Source organism: Kogia breviceps, chromosome X (genome assembly GCF_026419965.1).
Source record: "Kogia breviceps isolate mKogBre1 chromosome X, mKogBre1 haplotype 1, whole genome shotgun sequence".
In the NCBI taxonomy this organism is placed as follows: Eukaryota; Metazoa; Chordata; class Mammalia; order Artiodactyla; family Physeteridae; genus Kogia; species Kogia breviceps.
In genome coordinates this window covers 98,036,811-98,060,443 of record NC_081330.1, presented here as the reverse complement: position 1 = coordinate 98,060,443, position 23,633 = coordinate 98,036,811, and positions in this window count along the sequence as shown.

Below are 23,633 nucleotides of genomic sequence, written 5' to 3'. Positions count from 1 at the left end.
TGGCATTCTATCTACCTCACCATTCTGCCTATCATGGGTCATACACATTTTAAATAAATTCAGCATATTTTTCTTATTTTGTGCCTTTCTGAGTCCACTAGTGAGGGCAGCCACTGAATTCTAAACTGTCAGTGTCAAAAATTATATCCCTGTTGAACATTACAGCACTTGGCCGCAGCAGGAGACAGAGCCTGCCAGCCTGAGGAACCAGGTCTTTCATTAACATGTTAAAATTAACACCCATGGGGATAGCAGCTTACGCACATTCCACTGTGCCTAACTGCTAGTTTGAGTGTCACCATGAAGTCATTTCCTAGAGTATAGTGCCTACCAGGTAAAAGTCAGAATTTCACCGACTTTATAAAGCAGAATGTAGGGCATTTTCTGATGTATACAAAGATTCAAGAGAATAAGAGAACAAAGAAACAAACCAGTTTGAATCAAAAGGCCATATACAGAATGCAGATGACAATGAGTGAAATAAAGCAACAGAGCATTAGATGAGGACTCCTGAAAAGATGTGTCTAAACTTCTTAACCTAAGATTCCCAGTGCCAGAAATGTAATCTAGCTGAGGACACTTTGCTATATCTTCATGCATATTAACCCAATTTGCCAGGTTTTCCCTGAGGTTTTTGGTTTTGAATATTCTATAGCATTGCTTCCAGACATACAACCAAACTCATCAGTCTTTGAACACCGATTTTTGCTGTAGTCACCATTTCCTTCCACTGGAATGACCTCTCTGCTCCTCTCTGAGAAGGTCTTTTTCCTACTGAAGACATAGATGTTACCTCTGTTAGCTGTCTTTTCAGCACTCACGCTGAATCCATTCTGACTTGGCAGGCTCTCAGGACCAATTAATTTTCATAACAGGTAAGATCCCTAGACCCCTGCCTAATATTCAGTTGTTAGGTTGAAATGAATGTTAGAAAAGAACATATAAAAATTATATTCTCAGCCTTCAAGACGTGCAGAACCAGAATTGATATCCAGCCTCTCTAAACCGTTAAGTGAAAAAAATTCTTTGAGAGTCCCTCCCCCATACATTCTTCAATTATTCATCCATCCATTCATCCATCTAATATTTATTGTGTGCTTACTCTGTATAACCATTGTACTAGATGCTTCTGCTAAAGTCCTTCAATAAAAGAAACAGGAAGTTTCCCACTCAGCATTTACTCAAACCATGTCCTTTTCCAAACTCCTGGATATTTTTTGAGCTGTTCTGTTTTGCTTTTAGGTTTGATGGGTAGTCTGCAGCTTATATTAATGGATACCCTAGAGGGGAAAGAATAGGAGGGTTAGAGAGAAATTGGTAGCCAAATGGCTGGAATAAAAATGAAAAGTTCAGTTCCTACACATGTATTCCAAAATTGTTTGTAGAGTTCCTACCACAAGTAAAACAATATGGTAGACTTTTTGAGTGATATGATGAATGAATTTTTATACTTACTGAAGATTTTTATACTTATTGAGGTTATTTTCTATAAGATAGTAAAAGATAGACATAAGTAATTAACTCAAGATAGCTTTTAATGAACACAGAAGGAGCAGTACAAAGGGTTTGGTATTTATAGGTAAGAAAGAGCACCCCTGATTGGAGCTAATCAGGAAAGTATCCTTGGAGGAAGAATCTTTTGAGCTTAGGATTTGGAGGCTAGATAGGACTTCAACAGAGAAAGAAAATTTCCCAGGCAGAGGGACTAGCAAGAACCAATGTATGGAAGCAGGGAAATAAAAAAGCATATTAGGGAATATTTAAAGGCAAATTTTGGAAAACTGTTGTGTTGGCTTTTTCTCTATATTATTCTCAATTTTATCCCTATTTTGTTTTTTGCTCTTTCTTTCCTCCTCTGTGCCTAGGGAGACTGAACCTGAAACTTCTCTCCAGAGCTCCAGTGGGAGGCACAAGCAGGAGACTGGCAGGAAGGAATAGAGCTCAGGGCATTTCTCCCCGCTGTTTTCTTGCTTTAGTGTGATATCTGCACACCTCCTCAATCTCAGCTCCCACCAGGCAGCTATTCTTCGGTGGCTCCAGCTCTCAGTAGGCTCTGGTGATACTATACCTTCCCTTTGTCCCTTCAGCCTTAGGGGTGCTAATAACTTCCCATTGTTGCTATCTCTCCTTCAAATCCATTGTTAGTTCCCTTGACCTTAACCACACATCTACAGATGTGTCCCTTTCATTAAGCCTCTTCATTTGAATAATCTGGATGAATTCTGTTTCCTGCTGAGACTTTGATATAACCATAAACACCAAGCTAAGATTTGATACATCACCCTATCCACAGCATCTTAAATCCTGAGTACATCCTGATGCTATTAATGGGTTCCACTCTCAAAGTCAACGTGGAATCATACTAGACTCTCCTTTTGCATCCTCTTTTACCTCAAATGATTTGTTGGGTCTTGCAGATTCACCTTCATGATGCCTCTTGCATTTTTTTTTCTTTTCATTTCCACAGCCACTGCCTTAGTTCGGGTCTTCCTTCATTGCCCCTGATCTGTGACAATGCAAAAGCTTCCTAACTTCTTTGTTTCCAGTTTCTTCTCTCCAAACCTCCCATGCACCATGATTTAGACTAACAGCTTTGCTTGTGTTGCTTCCATGATCAAAAATCTTCAATATCCTTAAAAACAAGCAAAATGCTTCAAATCTATTAGACAGTGTAGAGGAAATGAAGTATGAACTTCTCAGTTTGACATTCAAAGCCCCCTTTTAAATGGGCCCTCCCAACTTTTCCCAGCTCATCTTTCAGTACTTTCCTTCTTCTATCTAATTGTCCTAACTGGAATCTTTTTTTTTTTTTTTTTTTTTTTTTTTTTTTGCGGTATGCGGGCCTCTCACTGTTGTGGCCTCTCCCGTTGCAGAGCGCAGGCTCCGGACGCGCAGGCCTAGCGGCCATGGCTCACGGGTTTAGTTGCTCCGCGGCATGTGGGATCTTCCCGGACCAGGGCACGAACCTGTGTCTCCTGCATCGGCAGGCAGATTCTCAACCACTGCGCCACCAGGGAAGCCCCCTAACTGGAATCTTTGTAATTACTTGAAATGTACCCTCCCCCCAACATGCTGCCACCTCAGGATCTTTCCTTATGTGGCCCCCTTTCCCTTAATGACCTTTTACTCAACTCCACCTGTCAAAATCCTATTCATTGTCAAAGATCTTATACAAATGATGGATGTCTCAGTCCATTTAGGCTACAACAACAAAAATATCGTAGACTGGGTGGTTTATAAACAAGAATTTATTTCTCACGGTTCTGGAGGCTGATAACAGATTTTCTAATTTGCTGGGGGCCCACTTTCTGGTTCATAGATGGCCATTTTTCTACCGTAAACTCACATGGCAGAAGGGGCAAGGGATGTCCCTGGGGTTTCTTTTATAAGGGCACTAATCTCATTCATGAAATCTCCACCCTCATGACCTAATCACCTCCCAAAGTCCCCACCTCCCACTACCATCACCTTGGGGGTTAGGATTTCAACATATGAATTCTGGGGGGAAAGAAACATTCAGTCCATAGAAATGGAGTTCTTCAACTTTGTTTTTAAGATTTACACCAAATCCATTCATCCTTGTCTTTGAACACTGATAATGTTTTGTATGTATGTGTTGTAATGTTATGCATGATTAGGTTTGCAATAAATGTTTGTTGGCTTAAATAGGCAATGTTTAGTAATTTAAGGTCTGTGAGTAGGGAAGCATGTAGCCAGGGAATAAGGGAGAAATGATAAAGGCTAACTAGGCAGCTGTTGTTATAACCAAGAGAGAAAAAACATTTGAGTCTCAGCCACGGTGATGGCAGTGAGAATGAAAAGGATAGGATGGGTATAAACATCCATGCAAAACATGAATTATAGGAGAAGGAGGTGAAAGGAATAGAAATAACACCAAGGACTGGGGCCTGGGCGACTGGGCGAATGGTGTTATTATGAATAAAAAGAAAGAACTCAGAGGATGGAGTGGTCTGTGCAAAGGGGTAGGGTCAGGTAGGAGATAATGAGTTCAGTGTTTTCGGTGCTGAGCAGAGGTGTGAGTGGAACCAGGTGGAGGGGCACAACAGGTGGGTGGAAATGTGGCATGGCAGCCTTGGAGGGCCACAAGCTGTAAGCTGGTGGTTGAAACTGAAAGAATGAGAGATTTCCCAAAAAGACACCTTGTAGAGCCAAAGAAGAGGACTGGGAAATAGACCCTATGAATGCCCACATGCACAGAACATTGTTGGAGAGCTCTGTTTTTGTGACATAGATCACATCTAGCACTTAGCTGTCTGTTTCACTATAGCTGCTTTGAGTTTTCTCTCCTTCACCTAGACCTTAAACTAGAGGACAGGAAACTACTTCCAAAGCCTTCTGAGCTTGCCTTTCAGAAAGCACCAGATATAAAGTAGTTACTTTTTAACCAGAGAGCAAGACAAAATGTACAAGTACTAGAGATAATGAACTGAATTCTTCTACATATCAGAGATAAGTGTACTTTGAACGTGGAGTGGAGAGCAAGGAGAAATACATAATTGGGATGAGAAATACATAACTTGGATAAGAAATGAAATGGGAAAATAGTCCTTGGGAATTCCTTGTTTAGATGGAGCCAACTCAGAAACTCTCAGCCTTTTTTGAGAAACTTGAGAAAGCCTCCTAAACGGACTCAAGAAACATTTATTAAACATCTGTTATGTTCCAGGCTCTGTGATCAGTTTTTTCACAATTAATTACCCCCCAAACCCTGTGAAATAGGTATTCTCTTCATCTTCAGAAGAGTGTATCCTGGTCAGTTTTTAGAGCATGAACCCTGACTTACCTCTGTTAGCACCATTGCCAGGACCACTGGATACTGCTCGCACTGTTTCCACCAAATGGTAGGTTCCACTACACCAGAGTCCTCAATTTCTTGCTCAGTCCTAGGAGGGACATCTGACTGGCTGAGCCTGGTCATGTGCCTGTGACCTAGCTGCTAAAGCTGGGCTTTGTGGCTTTTGTAGTTGCTTCCTCCAAGGTTCACACAGTGAACCTGCCAAATGTAAAAGGGGATCAGATGCTGAGAAGCCTCTAAACCATCAATAAAAATCTACTACAATGAGGAAAGTAGAGTTTATATGTCCAAGGACACTGGTAAGCACTGGAGTTAAACTCTAACCCTGGTCTTGTGAGTCTGATTAATCTTTGCATTGTACTATAGCTGTTTTGCTGCAACTATTTGAAAGGGACAGAATTAGTTTCCCTCCCCTTTCCCAAGCTCCTTACAATTAACAGAATTTTTTTTTCTAGGTGCTTTTTATATACCAAACACTCTGCTAGGTACTTTGTATACATTGTTTGTTTTTTAAAAAAATTAATTTTATTTATTTTTTTGTACAGCAGGTTCTTATTAGTTATCTATTTTATACATATTAGTGTATACATGACAATCCCAATCTCCCAATTCATCCCACCACCACTATCCCCGCCCCCACCGCTTTCCCACCTTGGTGTCCATACGTTTGTTCTCTACATCTGTGTCTCTATTTCTGCCTTGCAAACTGGTTCATCTGTACTGTTTTTCTAGATTCCACATATATGTGTTAATGCCTGATATTTGTTTTTCTCTTTCTGACTTACTTCACTGTATAACAGTCTCTAGGTCCATCCACGTCTCTACAGATGACCCAAATTCTTTGTTTTTATGGCTAATATTCCATTGCACATATGTATCACATTTTCTTTACCCATTCGTCTGTCGATGGGCATTGAGGTTGCTTCCATGAACTGGCTATTGTAAATAATGCTGCAATGAACATTGGGGTGAATATGTCTTTTTTTTTTAACATGTTTATTGGAGTATATTGCTTTACAATGGTGTGTTAGTTTCTGCTTTATAACAAAGTGAATCAGTTGTACATATACATATGTTCCCATATCTCTTCCCTCTTGCGTGTTCCTCTCTCCCACCCTCCCTGTCCCACTCCTATAGGTGGTCACAAAGCACCGAGCTGCTCTCCCTGTGCTATGCGGCTGCTTCCCACTAGCTATCTGTTTTACATTTGGTAGTGTATATATGTCCATGCCACTCTCTCACTTCGTAAAAGCTTACCCTTCCCCCTCCCCCTATCCTCAAGTCCATGCTCTAGTAGGGCTGTGTCTTTATTCCCATCTTACCCCTAGGTACTTCATGACATTCTTTTTTCTTAGATTCCATATATATGTGTTAGCATACGGTATTTGTTTTTCTCTTTCTGACTTACTTCACTCTGTATGACAGACTCTAGGTCCATCCACCTCACTACAAATAACTCAATTTCGTTTCTTTTTATGGCTGAGTAATATTCCATTGTATACATGTGCCACATCTTCTTTATCCTTTCATCTGTTGATGGACACTTAGGTTGCTTCCATGTCCTGGCTATTGTAAATAGAGCTGCAATGAATATTTTGGTACATGACTCTTTTTGAATTATGGTTTTCTCAGGGTATATGCCTGGTAGTGGGATTGCTGGGTCGTATGGTAGTTCTGTTGTCCTCCATACTGTTCTCCATAGTGGCTGTACATTCCCACCAACAGTGCAAGAGTGTTCCCTTTTCTCCACACCCTCTCCAGCATTTGTTGTTTGTAGATTTTCTGATGATGCCCATTCTAACCAGTGTGAGGTGGTACCTCATTGTGGTTTTGATTTGCATTTCTCTAATAATTAGTGATGTTGAGCAGCTTTTCATGTGCCTCTTGGCCATCTGTATATCTTTTTTGGAGAGATGTGTATTTAGGTCTTCTGCCCATTTTTTTTTTTTTTTTTTGGCGGTACATGGGCCTCCCACTGCTGTGGTCTCTCCCGTTGCGGAGCACAGGCTATGGACATGCAGGCTCAGCGGCCATGGCTCACGGGCCCAGCTGCTCCGCGGCATGTGGGATCCTCCTGGACCAGGGCACGAACCCATGTCCCCTGCATCAGCAGGCGGACTCTCAACCACTGTGCCACCAGGGAAGCCTGTTCTGCCCATTTTTTGATTGGGTTGTTTGTCTTTTTAATATTGAGCTACATGAGCTGTTTATATATTTTGGAGATTAATCCTTTGTCTGTTGATTCGTTTGCAATTATTTTCTCCCATTCTGAGGGTTGTCTTTTCGTCTTGTTTATGGTTTCCTTTGCTGTGCAAAAGCTTTTAAGTTTCATTAGGTCCCATTTGTTTATTTTTGTTTCTATTTCCATTACTCTAGGAGGTGGGTCAAAAAAAGATCTTGTTGTGATATATGTCAAAGAGTGTTCTTCCTATGTTTTCCTCTAAGAGTTTTATAGTGTCTGGTCTTACCTTTAGGTCTTTAATCCATTTTGAGTTTATTTTTGTGTATGGTTTAGGGAGTGTTCTAATTTCATTCTTTTACATGTAGCTGTCCAGTTTTCCCAGCACCACTTATCAAAGAGACTGTCTTTTCTCCATTGTATATCCTTGCCTCTCTTGGCATAGATTAGTTGACCATAGCTGCATGGGTTTTTCTCTGGGCTTTCTATCATGTTGCATTGATCTATATTTCTGTTTTTGTTTCAGTACCATATTGTCTTGATTACTGTAGCTTTGTAGTATAGTCTGAAGTCAGGGAGTCTGATTCCTCCAGCTCCGTTTTTTTCCCTCAAGACTGCTTTGTCTGTTCGGGGTCTTTTGTGTCTCCATACAAATTTTAAGATTTTTTTTCTTCTAGTTCCATAAAAAAATACCGTTGGTAATTTGGTAGTGATTGCATTGAATCTGTAGATTGCTTTGAGTGGTATAGTCATTTTCACAATATTGATTCTTCCAATCCAAGAACATGGTATATCTCTCCATCTGTTTGTGTCAATCTTTGATTTCTTTCATCAGTGTCTTATAGTTTTCTGAGTACAGGACTTTTACCTCCTTAGGTAGGTTTATTCCTAGGTATTTTATTCTTCTTGTTGCAGTGGTGAAATGGATTGTTTCCTTAATTTCTCTTTCTCATCTTTTGTTGTTAGTGTATAGGAATGCAAGAGATTTCTGTGCATTAATTTTGTATCCTGGAATTTTGCCATATTCATTGGTTAGCTCTAGTAGTTTTCTGGTGGCATTTTTAGGATTATCTATGTAAAGTATCATGTCATCTGCAAACAGTGACAGTTTTACTTCTTTTCCAATTTGTATTACTTTTATTTCTTTTTCTTCTCTGATTTCTGTGGCTAGGACTTCAAAATTATGTCAAATAATAGTGATGAGAGTAGACATCCTTATCTTGTTCCTAATCTTAGAGGAAATGCTTTTAGTTTTTCACCATTGAAAATGATGTTTGCTGTGGGTTTGTTGTATATGGCCTTTATTATGTTGAGGTAGGTTCCCTCTATGCCCACTTTCTGGAGAGTTTTTATCATAAATGGGTGTTGAATTTTGTCAAAAGCTTTTTCTGCATCTATTGAGATGAGTATTTGTTTTTTATTCTTCAGTTTGTTAATATGGTGTATCACCTTGATTGATATGCATATATTGAATAATCCTTGCATCCCTGGGATAAATCCCACTTGATCATGGTGTATGATCCTTTTAATGTGTTGTTGGATTCTGTTAGCTAGTATTTTGTTGAGGATTTTTGCGTCTATATTCATCAGTGATACTGGTCTGTAATTTTCTTTTTTTTGTAGTATCTTTGGTTTTGGTATCAGGGTGATGGTGGCCTCGTAGAATGAGTTTGGGGGTGTTCCTTCCTCTGGAGTTTTTTGGATGAGTTTGAGAAGGGTGGGTATTAGGTCTTCTAAATGTTTGATAGAATTCAGCTGTGAAGCCCTCTTGTCTAGGACTTTTGTTTGTTGGAAGATTTTTAATCACAGTTTCAATTTCATTACATGTGATTGGCCTGTTCATGTTTTCTCATTCATCCTGGTTCAGTCTTGGAAGGTTATACCTTTATCAGAATTTGTCCATTTCTTCCAGGTAGTCCATTTTATTGGCATAGAGTTGCTTGTAATAATCTCTTATGATGCTTTGTATTTCTACGGTGTCTGTTTTAACTTCTCCTTTTTCATTTCTAATTTTATTGATTTGAGTCCTCTCCCTCTTTTTCTAGATAAGTCTGGCTAAAGGTTTATCGGTTTTGTTTACCTTCTCAAATAACCAGCTTTTAGTTTTATTCATCTTTGGTCTTGTTTTCTATGTTTCTATTTCATTTATTTCTGCTCTGGTCTTTATGATTTCTTTCCTTCTACTAACTTTGGGTTTTGTTTGTTCTTCTTTGTCTAATTCCTTTAGGTGTAATGTTTGATTGTTTATTTGAGATTTTTCTTGTTTCTTAAGATAGGATTGTATTGCTATAAACTTCCCTCTTAGAACTGCTTTTGCTGCATCCCATAGGTTTTGGATCGTTGTGTTTTCATTGTCATTTGTCTCTAAGTATTTTTTGATTTCCTTTTTGATTTCTTCAGTGATGTCTTGGTAATTTAGTAACGTACTGTTTAACCTCCATGTGTTTGTGTTTTTTACGTTTTCGTCCCTGTAATTTATTTCTAATCTCATAGCATTTTGGTCGGAAGACATGCTTGATATGATTTCAGTTTTCTTAAATTTACCGAGGCTTGATTTGTGAGCTAAGATGTGATCTATCCTGGAGAATGTTCCATGTGCACTGGAGAAGAAAGTGTAATCTGCTGTTTTCAGATGGAATGTCCTGTAAATATCAGTTAAATCTATCTGGTCTGTTGGGTCATTTAAAACTTGTGTTTCCTTATTAATTTTCTTTTTGGATGTTCTGTCCATTGGTGTAAGTGAGGTGTTAAAGTTCCCCACTATTATTGTGTTACTGTTGATTTCCTCTTTTATAGCTGTTAGCACTTGCCTTATGTATTGAGGTGCTTCTATGTTGGGTGCATGTATATTTATAATTGTTATTTCTTCTTCTTGGATTGATCCCTTGCTCATTATGTATTGTCCTTCCTTGTCTCTTGTAACATTCTTTATTTTAAAGTCTATTTAATCTGATATGAGTGTTGGTACTCCAGCTTTCTTTTGATTTCCACTTGCATGGAATATCTTTTTGCATCTTTTCACTTTCAGTCTGTATGTGTCCCTAGGTCTGAAGTGGGTCTCTTGTAGACAGCATATAGATGGGTCTTGTTTTTGTATCCATTTAGCGAGCCTGTGTCTTTTGGTTGGAGCATTCAGTCTATTCACATTTAAGGTAATTGTCGATATGTATGTTCCTATTACCATTTTCTTAATTGTTTTGGGTTTGTTTTTGTAGGTCCTTTTCCTCTCGTGTGTTTCCCACTTAGAGAAGTTCCTTAAGCATTTGCTGTGGAGCTGGTTTGGTGGTACTGAATTCTCTTAGCTTTTGCTTGTTTGTAAAGCTTTTGATTTCTCCATTGAATCTCAGTGAGATCCTTGCCGGGTAGAGTAATCTTGGTTGTAGTTTCTTCCCTTTCATCACTTTAAATATATTCTGCCACTCCCTTCTGGCTTGTTGAGTGTCTGCTGAGAAATCAGCTGTTAACCTTATGGGAGTTCCCTTGTGTGTTATTTGTTGTTTTTCCCTCGTTGCTTTTAATAATTTTTTTTTGTCTTTAATTTTTGTCAGTTTGATTACTATGTGTCTTGGCATGTTTCTCCTTGGGTTTATCCTGCCTGAGACTCTCTGTGCTTCCTGGTCTTGGGTGGCTGTTTCCTTTTACATGTTAGGGAAGTTTTCAACAATAATCTCTTCAAATATTTTATTGGGTCCTTTCTCTCTCTTCTCCTTCTGGGACTCATATAATGTGAATTTTGTTGTGTTTAATGTTGTCCCATAGGTGTCTTAGGCTGTCTTCATTTCTTTTCATTCTTTTTTCTTTATTCTGTTCCACAGCAGTGAATTCCACCATTCTGCCTTCCAGGTCACTTATCCATTCTTCTGCCTCAGTTATTCTGCTATTGATTCCTTCTAGTGTATTTTTCATTTTAGTTATTGTATTGTTCATCTGTTTGTTCTTTAATTCTTCTAGGTGTTTTTTCTTTAATTCTTGTAGGTCTTTGTTAAACATTTCTTGCATCTTCTCGATCTTTGCTTCCATTATTTTTTCCGATATCCTGGATCATCTTCATAATCATCATTCTGAATTCTTTTCCTGGGAGGTTGCCTATCTCCACTTTATTTAGTTGCTTTTCTGGGATTTTATCTTGTTCCTTCATCTGGTACACAGTCCTCTGCCTTTTCATTTTGTCTGTCTTTCTGTGAATGTGGTTTTCGTTCCACAGGCTGCAGGATTGTAGTTCTTCTTGCTTCTGCTGTCTGCCCTCTCATGGATGAAGCTATCTGAGAGACTTGTGCAAGCTTCCTGTTGGGAGGGACTGGTGGTGGGTAATGCTGGGTGTTGCTCTGTTGGGCAGAGCTCAGTAAAACTTTCATCTGCTTGTCTTCTGATGGGTGGGTCTGAGTTCCCTCCCTGTTCGTTTATTGGCCTGAGGAGATCCAGCACCGGAGGCTACAGGCTCTTTGGTGGGGCAAAAGGTGGACTCCGGGAGGGCTCTCGTCAAGGAGTACTTCCCAGAACTTCTGTTGCCAGTGTCCTTGTCCCCACAGTGAGCCATAGCTTCCCCCAACCTCTGCAGGAGACCCTCCAACACTAGCAGGAAGATATGGTTCAGTCTCCTATGAGGTCACTGCTCCTTCCCCCTGGTTCCTGATGTACACACTACTTTGTGTGTGCCCTCCACGAGTGGAGTCTCTGTTTCCCCCAGTCCTGTCGAAGTCCTGCAATCAAATACCGCTAGCCTTCAACGTCTGATTCTCTGGGAATTCCTCCTCCCGTTGCCAGACTTCCATGTTGGGATGTGTGATGTGGGGCTTAGGACCTTCACTCCAGTGGGTAGACTTCGGTGGTATAATTGTTCTCCAGTTTGTGAGTCACCCACCCTGTGGTTATGGGGTTTGATTTTATTGTGATTGTGCCTCTCCTACCGTCTCATTTCAGCTTCTCCTTTGTCTTTGGATGTGGGGTATCTTTTTTGGTGAGTTCCAGTGTATTCCTCTGTGTACATTGTTTAATTTTTAAAAAATCCTTTGGAGATAGATAGTATTGGGTTTAATTAGTATCCCTATTTTACCAATTAAGAAAATTGAAGTTTAGAGAGGTTATGTGAATTCATCAAAGATTGTCTGTAAATAAGGGGTTTTGTCTATCAGATTACAAAGTTAATTAAAAATTTAACATCATTTTGTCATCAGAGGCTGGGGCTGGGTAAGGATTTGAGTTTTATTTATCTTTGATTTTTCTCTTACTTCCAGTTCATTAATTCAGTGGCTGGCACACAGCAAGCTCTCTATCAATGTCTATTGAATGAATGAACAGGTATGGCAGAGCTAAGTGGAGGGGGTAGGGAAGAACACTTTAAAGAGTGATAGAGGATTAACAGGGATGACTTTGGGGCTTGAGGTGAGAAGAAATCTTGCAAGAAGTTAGAATTGTCTTTCACTAAATTAAAGCAAGAAGACAAGTTAATAGATAAGGCACATTTATCTCTTCAAGATCCTGATTTCAATTCCTTTGGATACATAGAAGCAAGTGGGATTACCCAATAATATAATAGTTCTATTTTCAGTTTTTCAAGGAGGAACTTTTGGAGGTGTTAGATAGGTTGGTGGCATAGATTGTGGTGCTGGTTTCATGGATGTGTACTTATCTCCACATTCATGAAGTTGTATGCATTAATTAGGTACAACTTTTCATGTGTCAAAAAATTAAATAAAAAGTAAAGAAAAAAAAGTTACATTACGTTTAGAAAGCTTACACTGTGGGGGTTCCACTCAGGAGTATCAAAGCCCAGGTCCCTTGTGGTAGATGTGGACATCTCTGAGGTGTAACTCACACTCCGAAGTTCTCCTGCTGGGTCAGAATGCAGCTACTCTCTGAGGAACTTGACTAAAATCATTCCCACATCAGGCATCCCAACATGGAGGTCTGGCAACGGGAGGAGGAATTCCCAGAGAATCAGAGGTTGAAGGCTAGTGGGATTTGATTGCAGGACTTCGACAGGACTGGGGGAAACAGAGGCTCCACTCTTGGAGGGCACACGCAAAGTAGTGTGCACATCAGGAACCAGGGGGAAGGAGCAGTGACCCCATAGGAGACTGAACCAGATCTTCCTGCTAGTGTTGGAAGGTCTCCTGCAGAGGCTGGGGGTGGCTATGGCTCACCACGGGGACAAGGACACTGGCAATGGAAGTTCTGGGAAGTACTCCTTGCCGAGAGCCTTCCCGGAGTCCACCATTAGCCCCACCAAAGAGCCTGTAGCCTCTGGTGCTGGGTCTCCTCAGGCCAAAAAACCAACAGGGAGGGAACTCAGTCCCACCCATCATCATCAGACAAGCAGATGAAAGCTTTACTGAGCTCTGCCCAACAGAGCAACACCCAGCATTACCTACCACCAGTCTCTCCCAACAGGAAGCAACCCCCTTGCTTGGCTTCCTCCCCATCTCTGTCTTGCTTCCCCCACTCCCTTCCTGGCATTGCTGAAGAGCAAGTTCTTATTAAATCAATTGTCCACAAATCATCAACTCAGGGATCTGCTTCTGGGTAACTCAACTTAAGCCTTGGGGCTATTCTAGAACAGTATGCCTGGGCACTGATGGACACTCAATAAACACATATTAAATGAATGAATGAATGAATGAACAAACAAAAGAATGAATTCTAGAGCTGTCCTCCCTCATGTCAGATAGCCGTAGGATTATAAAGTCTTAAAGGTTCTCCCTTCCTTATATCCTTCCCTCTTTCCTTAGATTAGGCCTGCCTTATTCCTCACCTCCTTTTAGTGGTTTTCTAGTCCCCTTTAGTCTACCCCTTCCACTGCTACCACAAATTCTGCACTAAGCCTGAAGTTCAGAGCATCTGTCACTCATTGTCTTAAACTCCTTCTGTAATTTTCTGTAACTTGCAAGGTCAAGGAAAAATTTCTTGCTAATTTGGCACTCACTTGCCCCTCTATGTCACCTCCCCCTTCTCCCTTACTCTAGACATGCCGTTTCCTCCAGGCACCCTGAGCTACTTGTAGTTTCTGGAGCATGCCACTCTTAGTCTTAGATTGTTGCATTTATAGTTGCCCATATATTGTTTCTTTATTTTTTGTGATGCCCTCGTTTGTGTTCCTACTTTGATGGCTCCTTTGAAAGGATGTTTCCTAAGGTCAGTGTTTTAGATTTGTCCTGACACCAGGAGAGCTCTTCTTAGCTGTCTCCCCATTTCTCTCCAAACTAGCTGGCCTACAATTTAGCCTATATCTCCAATGAGTCTACCAATGTCCTCCCAGCTGTCTTTCAGCACAGGTTCTACTACTTTTGAGAGTGCCCTTAGGCTTGAACTTCTCTACTCTCTGTTCCAAAATCAAGTCAGTTCCTTCAGCGGGATTTGGAACTCTTTGTACTATGGCCTGCTTCCCCTGAGGCAAAATCTCTTAGTCAGGGCTCTGGCGCTGTTGTTAGAGTTAATGGCTTACTTGTCTCTGAGTGATACCCTTGGTTTTGGGAACTGAACGCTTGCTGGATGGAGGGGTGAAAGCAGCCCCAGTCTGCAAGGCTTGTCTCTCTTGGTATGAAAACCCTGCAACATGATCTGGGTTAAGGACAGTTGGAAACCCACTATTCTCAGTGGCAGTGAGTCCCAGGTCATGCTTCTGTCCCATGAGTGGGGGCTGGGAAGAAGAGCCCCCACCTCTGCCTCACTTACCTAGAAACTAGTCTCAGCAATAGGAATTCTTTGTCCTTGACTGCACCTGTCTGGAGCAAGTTGTCTTATTTAATTGGGAGTTAGAAGGGAGGGCACATAGTTTTGTTTATATACTACAGACTCTTATAGTTCTTACTGAGTTTTAGTGAACTTTCTTGAATAAGTGTTTCTTCATTTGCTGTATGATCATAGGGCCGTTTACAGAGAAAGTAAATGGTTGTTTTATTTTTTTATTTTATTTATTTATTTTTTTAAAATGGTTGTTTTAAAAATAATTTTCACCAGTTTAGCTGGGGAGTGGGTCTGTGGAGTTACTTGTGCTGTCATGTCAGAGGTTGAATTACTCCAATAATTTCATTCCTGAACATAGATTATTATTTTTGACACAATCAGATTCTGGCTGTATGAATTTCTGCCTTAATGTTGTCCTCTAATTTAGCACTTACAGAAAATTGTTAACTCAAACTCCTCTATTGATTAGGACTATCTGTAACTTTAAAAAATGAAAAAAAGGTCAAAATGTGTTTTAAAGCACATTTCAAGACTATGAGTAATTTTAGAATTTTTAATTGAAAATATAATATAGTATAATGGACTTTCTGATAATTTATAAAGCCAGACTAAAATTTGCATTTGCTCTCTCCCTTCGAACTCTGAGCCCATGTTTGGAATTACCCTTTTCCTCCTCTGTCACAATGGTGATGGTCCAGATTCTTGTTGGAACTTAGTTGCTATGGGCATCATGGCTATGAGCATCTGCTGCTGAGATATTTGCTCTGTTATCCATAGGTCAGTGCAACCTGTGGTCACACATTGCCCTGTGTGATCTGACCTAAACAGAATTGGACTTTGCTCTGAACCTTTGCCAGTCATGGGGTAGCAGAAAGACTGCTTTCACTGTCCAAGGACTAAGTCCTGTTCACTTACTCCAGAATTTCTAACATTGCCTTCAGGAGTTTAGTTTCAGGGGAGCTATTTCATGGGTGACTGCTTTAGCTGTCATACACATGAGTGCCTCCACATAGGCAAAGTCTCTGTTATTTGGCAGCAATAAACCTCTCCACAAATAAAGAACAATCGTATTCATGTCAGTTCCTAATTCGGTACTAATTTAGCCTACGAAAAACACTGCAGAAATGAAATTCACATACAACCCTCCAAATAAATTTAATTATTAACTCCCCCTTGCTCCTTCATTAAATCTTCTTACTTGAGCCCACAGACTTGGGTGAACAAGGGACATTATTTCTCATTCTATAATTTTTCCAAAATCAGTTGAAATCTGACCCTTACTCTCCATCCTGCCTGGGCTATGGGAAATACTATTTCAGGTATGACCAGGTCCTTGTCTCTCCCTCCCTTGGGCTGTGTTGAAGCCTGGCTTTTATATCACATGATTAATTCTGCCTCGTGTTTAAGCCTAGGCTGCTTCCAGGTCAGTCAGCCACTGGGGCCTTTGTTGGGGCTTCTGGTGCTGCAGTGTATCTGTGTGTGGTTCCCCAGCCTCCTAGAGGCTCCCCAGCTTCTGCTCATTGAGGTCTTCCCTAGTTCAGGGGTCAGGGTTCCATCCAAGACTCAGAGATGTGTTTTCCTTCTCTGATTTAGCTGCTTCCACTCTTGGAACCCCAACCCCAACACAAGAGGAGGGGCTTTTCCCTTTCTCCTCCTTTTGAGGGCCTAATTTAATTGCCTCAATTATCTCAAGGCTTTGAAAACAAAAGCCAAAAGTTGTACCTAACTCCTACCCTGCTTTCTGCCATGTAATAGCACCTCCCCCTCTTGCCTGCACAATCTCCCCATCTCCTGGGCAAAAGAATACAAAGGCTTTTCTCCTTTCTTTAGGGAAGGGAAAAATTCATTGAAAACGATCATATTAGTGTATCCATAAATATTCCTTCCATGGTTGCTAATAGACTATATGGACTGCTTTCTCCTCTGTGCTTGCCTACTCTCTAGGGGAGTTTCTTAGTGAGATGGTTAAAGGAAGAGAGAAGGAAGTAAAGAAGAAGTTTCGAGAACGAAGATAATTTAATGCTAGATGAATGATGGATTTCTGAATTAGTAATCGATAGCAAGCTGTATGTGCAATGATATGAGGTGTGAACAACATTTGGTAATACTTCAGATGTCCTTTCTTCCCTCTCCTCACAACTCTGGGGGCCACACTGACCCCCTGTGTCCCTTCAGGTGTTTGGTTTTTGCCATAAAATACCCGATGTACTTTCCTGGTGGTTTCCCAGAGGCCCTGTGACTCTTTAAAAGTCTTTCTCGGGCTTCCCTGGTGGCGCAGTGGTTGGGAGTCCGCCTGCCGATGCAGGGGACATGGGTTCGTGCCCCGGTCCGGGAGGATCCCACGTGCCGCGGAGCGGCTGGGCCCGTGAGCCATGGCCACTGAGCCTGTGCGTCCGGAGCCTGTGCTCCGCGACGGGAGAGGCCGCGACGGTGAGGGGCCCGCGTACCACAAAAAAAAAAAAAAAAAGTCTTTCTCATCAGCTGACTGATTCCTGCAATTCCACCATTAGAGCTATATGTCTATTTTTTTTTTTTTTTTTTTTTTTTTTTTTTTGCGGTACGCGGGCCTCCCACTGCTGTGGCCTCTCCCGTTGAGGAGCACAGGCTCTGGACGCACAGGCTCAGCGGCCATGGCTCACGGGCCCAGCCACTCCACGGCATGTGGGATCTTCCCGGACCGGGGCACGAACCCGTGTCCCCTGCATCGGCAGGGGGACTCTCAACCACTGCGCCACCAGGGAAGCCCTGAGCTATATGTCTTTTAAGTGGAAATAGCCTAGACAGTTGTATCAGTTTCCTAGAGCTGCTGTATTAAAGTACCACATATTCAACAACAGAAATTTATTCTCTCACAGTTCTGGAGACTAGAATTCTGAAATCAAAGTGTCTGCAGGGCCATGCTCCCTCTAATGGTTCTGCAGGAAACTCTCTACTCCTTTCTCCTAGCTTCAGGTGGTTGCCTGCCGTTCTTGGCATCCCTTGGCTTGCAGCTGTATCACTCTAATCTCTGTCTCTTTCTTCCCTGTCTCTCTCCAAATCACTTTCTCCTTATGAAGATACCAGTCATTGGATTTAGGGTCTGTTCTAGTCCCGTATGACCTCATCTTAACTTAATTACATATGCAAAGACCTTATTTTCAAATAAGGTCATATTCATAGATACTGAGTGTTAGGACTTGGACATATCTTTTGGGGGGATGCAGTTGAACCCACAACAAGGGTTTGCATTAAATTATTTGTAGGTACTTATAGATTATGTCGACTGAAAAATATTCACAACCTAAAAGTTGAGAATTCTGTTTTCTTTGATGGACTTGCTGAGGACTCAGGCCTGGGAGGCAGCCTCTCAGATAACTCTGATGGACTGCTTTGAAGAGGTAAGGGCAGAGCCAGGATATATAGGAGTTTCTGCAACAAAAACCAGATATTCAGAACATCAAAAGATTACTGTTAATTAAAGAAAAGCAGCCATCTCAAGTTAATGAATTTAGTACTTTTCTATGTATGGGAAGATGCAAGGGTCTGGGCTGATTGAAATCATTACTTTGATATACACCTCAGCTATCTAGGGCCAGTATCCTGTTCTTTCCCATCTTGAATCCCCTTAGGGTGTACCGTTGGGGGGCAGATGCAGTGGCTGGTGACTTGATGGCTTGGCATCCTTTGTTTGCTGATATGGAGGCAGCATTTTTCAGTCACAGTTAGTTTGAAGGAAACATTTTTAGCAGGCTTTCTTTGAGGAGGAATTTTCATCATCTCTGGGACTGATGGTGGCGGGTGGGGCAGGGAGAAGAGCCTGGGGGTATGCTGCCTACTGCACTTCAGTGCTGAGGGTTGGATCTGCTCTGGTCCTGTGATTTCTCTGACACTTTGATCATGGCAAGCAAGAGGAGTCTGAGAAGACAAAGGATGTGTAACTGGACAAAGAAGCAGGAATTAAGTGATTTTGTTGGAATTGTAGATGTGTCCAAAGGCAAGTAAGTCTTGGTATAATGATCCATGATTTGAGTAAAATGCCTCTCTCTAATTTGAATCATTTTGAGAGGTGATTGAAATCTCACATTCATAAGTTTTAAAATCTTGCCTTATCTTTTCTTCATCTTTGGTTGTTTCATAATTGAACTATGAAACATTTGGCTTTTGATTTCCTTTAATGGGATTTGTTTTATAATCCTAAGGAACCATTTGGTTGTTACTCCTTTTCAAATGTTATCCATTTTAATTATTTGACAATTAGAAAAACTGTCAAAGTGTCAAAGACAAAACTAGGGCACAATTAACAAAGGCTGTTTATTCATGAACTTTCAGCAAGGGAAGCCTTTCTGTAGGTTACTTTGGTTTCAGCAGGGGTTCAAAGTTTAGAGAGGAGAATTAGTTTAATAGTGGAAAGTTAGGAAATACCGAGACAGTTTCTAATTGACAAGCATTCTACTGAAGTGGGATTTTTGGAAGCAGGGGAGACTTTCTAATTGTCTTTAAGTACACCTAGCAGTCCCTGGTTTGCTGCCAGGGGGCAAACTAGCAGTTTGGGGACATTTCAAAAGAAGAAGGATTGTTTAGTGTTTGCGTGGAGGGTTTTATGTGGCTGGCTAGTTCCTGGAACAAGTGGAGGCCGATAGGGTGCTTTTTGCAGTCAAATTGCCGTAGTGGCCCTTATTGGGGGAAGGGGATCTGCCATGGCAGACAGTTTCCCAAAAGTCATGAGAGCTATATATATTAAGTGATAGCTTTAGATAATACTACATTCCACAGTAATGGGATGTAAAGAATAAGATAGACTACTAACTGGCAGTTTGAAACAAAGCTGAATTTATTTGCTTGCCTGGCAACACTCAAATACTAGCTCAGCAAGACTCTCTTAGCAGAAGTAACGGTCTAGATATAGATATGAAAAAGAAGAAAGTGAAGCCAAATCTGGCCTCTGTACCCCAACACCGAATTAATTCTTGGAGACAGAGTTTTGGGTAAAGTAGAAAAGAATAGCTTTATTGCTTTGTCAGGCAAAGGTGGTCACAGTGGGCTAATGCCCTCAAAACTGTGTGTCTAGGGCTTCCCTGATGGTGCAGTGGTTGAGAATCTGCCTGCTAATGCAGGGGACACGGGTTCGAGCCCTGGTCTGGGAGGATCCCACATGCCGTGGAGCAACCAGGCCCGTGAGCCACAACTACTGAGCCTGTGCGTCTGGAGCCTGTGCTCCGCAACAAGAGCGGCCGTGATAGTGAGAGGCACGCGCACCGTGATGAAGAGTGGCCCCCACTTGCCACAATTAGAGAAAGCCCTCACACAGAAACAAAGACGCAACACAGCAAAAATAATAAATTAACTAATAAACTCCTACCCCCAACATCTTCTTATAAAACAAACAAACAAACAAAAAACTGTGTGTCCTGACCTCGGTAGTGAGAAGTTTTATAGTAATGGTTCAAAGAGGGTGTGATCAGCTGGTGGACATTCTTTAGATTGGTTGGTGGTGAGGTAGGTGGCAGTCAGCATCATCAACCTTCTGGTTCCAACCCATCTGGGGTCTCCGTGCTTGTGGGCAGCAGACAGTTAACTTCTCCCACCTGGTGGGGGTTTCATTATCTGCAAAACAGCTCAAGGATATTGTTATGTGTGTCCCTTGAGGGGGAACCAGGACCCTGCCCCAAGGCTGCACTATTGTGTCTTTTGACTGTCCCTTCCCTAATTAGTAACTGTTTGAACCTGCCTCATTGGAACTGAGGGGTGAAGCCTATTTCCTGTAATCAAGAAATGGGGGACACAGAAAGGCTTTTGTGTCCAGGAGCCCCACAGGGTCCTGCTTGGTATCAAAAGTACATCAAATATACAACTGAAGCAAGCTTCTGAGTTCAGGTTTCTGGTTGGCTCATAAAGAAGGTTATAGGGGCTTCCCTGGTGGCGCAGTGGTTGGGAGTCCGCCTGCCGATGCAGGGGACGCGGGTTCGTGCCCTGGTCCGGGAGGATCCCACATGCCGCGGAGCGACTGGGTCTGTGGGCCGTGGCCGCCGGGCCTGCGCGTCCGGAGCCTGTGCTCCGCAACGGGAGAGGCCGCAGCGGTGAGAGGCCCGCATACCGCAAAAAAAAAAAAAAAAAAAAGAAGAAGGTTGTAAACTCTTCTATGTGAGTGGCCACAATTATGTTTTTCATTACCAAGGGTCAGAAAACTTAGTTTCCAAAAATCCAAGATAGACTGTATTAAATTCCAGGGGGTTTAGATGCATTCAGTGGAATGCTCATATGCACATGCAGGAAGCTCAACAAATTTTTCTTTAACAAGGAAAACTTATATCAACATTAAAGAAAATTGAAGCCAAGAAAACATCAGTAATCTTACAACCCTACCCTCTCATAAAATGTTTTATTTTGGGGTATGGCTTTCAAGTTTTTGTCCAGTAAGCACACATTTAATAGTTGTAAACATACTCTATGTACTGTTTTGTATTTTGCTTTCTGACTTGACAATATCCTAAAATAGTTTTCCATGTTACTATGTGGTCTTTATTATTAGGATTTCAGTGGCTGTATAATCTCCCAAATGGATATAATATCAGTATTTATTCACATCTCCCATTTTTATTTGGTTGTTTCTGATTACCTGTGTTTATGTTTATAGGGCAGCAGTGAACATCTTTTTGATTCAAGAATTTTTTTTCTTCTCTTGAATTATTTCCTTAAGATTACTTCCTGCAAAGTGAGCATTTGTGTCAAAGGGGAGGAACATCTTCTGTCTCTTAATGTGAGGGGCCACATTTCCTCCAATTTCCGGTGGATGTTCCCTTTACCCCCACCCCACCCTAGAGCAGTAGATGGGTGCCAGTTTTACCCCAACTTTGCCAGCATACGTTGTTCTTGCCATCAAAAAACCCCCTGCTAACTTAATAGCGTAAAATGATGCCTCAAAATTACTTTAAATTGTCTTTCTTTATTTGGGAGGATAAGCATTTCTTATATCTTTATTTCCTAATGTTAATTACCTCTTTATGTCTTTTTGTTCATTTGAACAAAGATAACGCATGGCCCTCTTCTCAACTTATTCCAATCAAGACTTAATGAAAAGGAATGCTCTTCTGTTCTTTACCTTCTGCATGGGGTGGTTGCTTACAGCAAAAGCAATCTTTATTTTTAAAACCTTCCTTTTGCACTTCAGTCCCTGTAATATATATAAATAAGAGTTCTTTGGCATACTTGTCCTTGATGAAAAGACAGATTTCTGTTATCAAAAGAACCTTCCAAGAATAATACAAATGTCTTTAGCTTCTGATTTTTTTTTCTCAGCCAAATTAAATGGCAGATTTTAACGTCTATGATCTATTTAGTCAAGATATGTGCCTTCTAGGAATGACTTATACAAAAGTGTTCCTCCTAAATTTTCTTTGATTTGCTACCAATTGCAATCAGTTGATCCCTTTGTATCATGGTCCTTTGTACCTCTCTACCCAGCACCCCTTCCCTACCCTGATGTTGCAACCATCGACTTATTTTCTATATTAGAAGGGATATATCAGTTATTAATCACAAGCGCTTTTAAGTGTTTTTACTTTTCCATTGACTCTTTGTTTTAGTGGAGATTGATTATCCAATATTTCCACTGTAGGGGGAATGAATGTGAGCAGAGTCTTGTACATTTAGCCCTACTTTGCGATTTCATATAAATACCATTATCTACCATTCATAGGGCTTGCCCCAAAGTCAATACATAATTTTACCATCAGGCAAATTTTTCTGTTAAGGGCCAGATAGTAAATATTTTTGGCTCTGCTAGCCACATAAAATCTCTCCTTCTTCATTGTCACCATTATCATTGTCATCATCATCATTGTCTACAATCCTTTAAGAATGTAAAAAACATTCTTAGGTCTGGGCCTTACAAAAACTGGATGTAGTTGGAATTTGGATATGGCATATGATCTGTAGTTGGCCATCCCTGATCTAGAAGAATTCAGAAAAAAATTAAGATTATTATTTTTTTTCTTTGTGAGTGAAGTGATGCACAAATAGGATTAGTTAGCTAGTTTTTTTTTTCTTTTTAAGCAATAATAAAAAAGCACATTCATGGCAGTGAGGATGGGCCTCATCTGAATGGTTAATATTTATCTTAACATAGCTGTTTTTGAGTAGTTGGTGGTATTTTCTTAAAAAAAGAAGAAACGTCCAGATAATATTTGGAACTTGGGTTTATTTTCTGTACTTCTTCAGGAAAGTCTTGCAATAAGTACCAAAATGAATACGCTTCCTGATGGTGCTTTTGGAAACCTAGTGATGATCATTGTATTTAAAACTGAGTTAAAACATGGGCACCAAAAGGGCTTCATAACAATGTATTTTTCCCTTCTTAGATTTGTACCCCCAGAGTGCTAATCAGTTATGCTTTACATTGGCCAAAAGGACTTATCGCACAAGTATGTAAGTGAAGATCAATTGTGGCACTGGAATTTTACCTTATAATACATTTCCCAATAGATCACATAATGGAGCATCTCCATGAATTTTTCTTGTATAATACTTTATTTGAATTTTTTTAAACATCTTTATTGGAGTATAATTGCTTTACAATGGTATGTTAGTTTCTGCTTTATAACAAAGTTATTTGAATTTTTTAAAGTAACTTCTTACTTATCCAGAAATTCCACTCTGAATAACACAGGTAGGATCCTGGAAACTGGCCCCCCCCAAAAAAAAAAATTCAGTCTATTAGTCTGCTCAGGCTGCCATAACAGAATACCACAGATTGGGTGGCTTAAACAAGAGAAATTAATCTTTTTACAGTTTTGGAGACTAGAAATTCAAGATCAGAGTGGTTCCTGGTGAGGTCTCTCTTCCTGGCTTACAGATGGCCATCTTCTTCCTGTGTCTTTACATAGCTTTTTCTCTGTGTAATGTAGAGAGAGAGGGAGCTCAGATGTCTCTTTCTCTTATAAGGTCACAGTTCTTTGGGATTAGGGCTCTACCTTATGA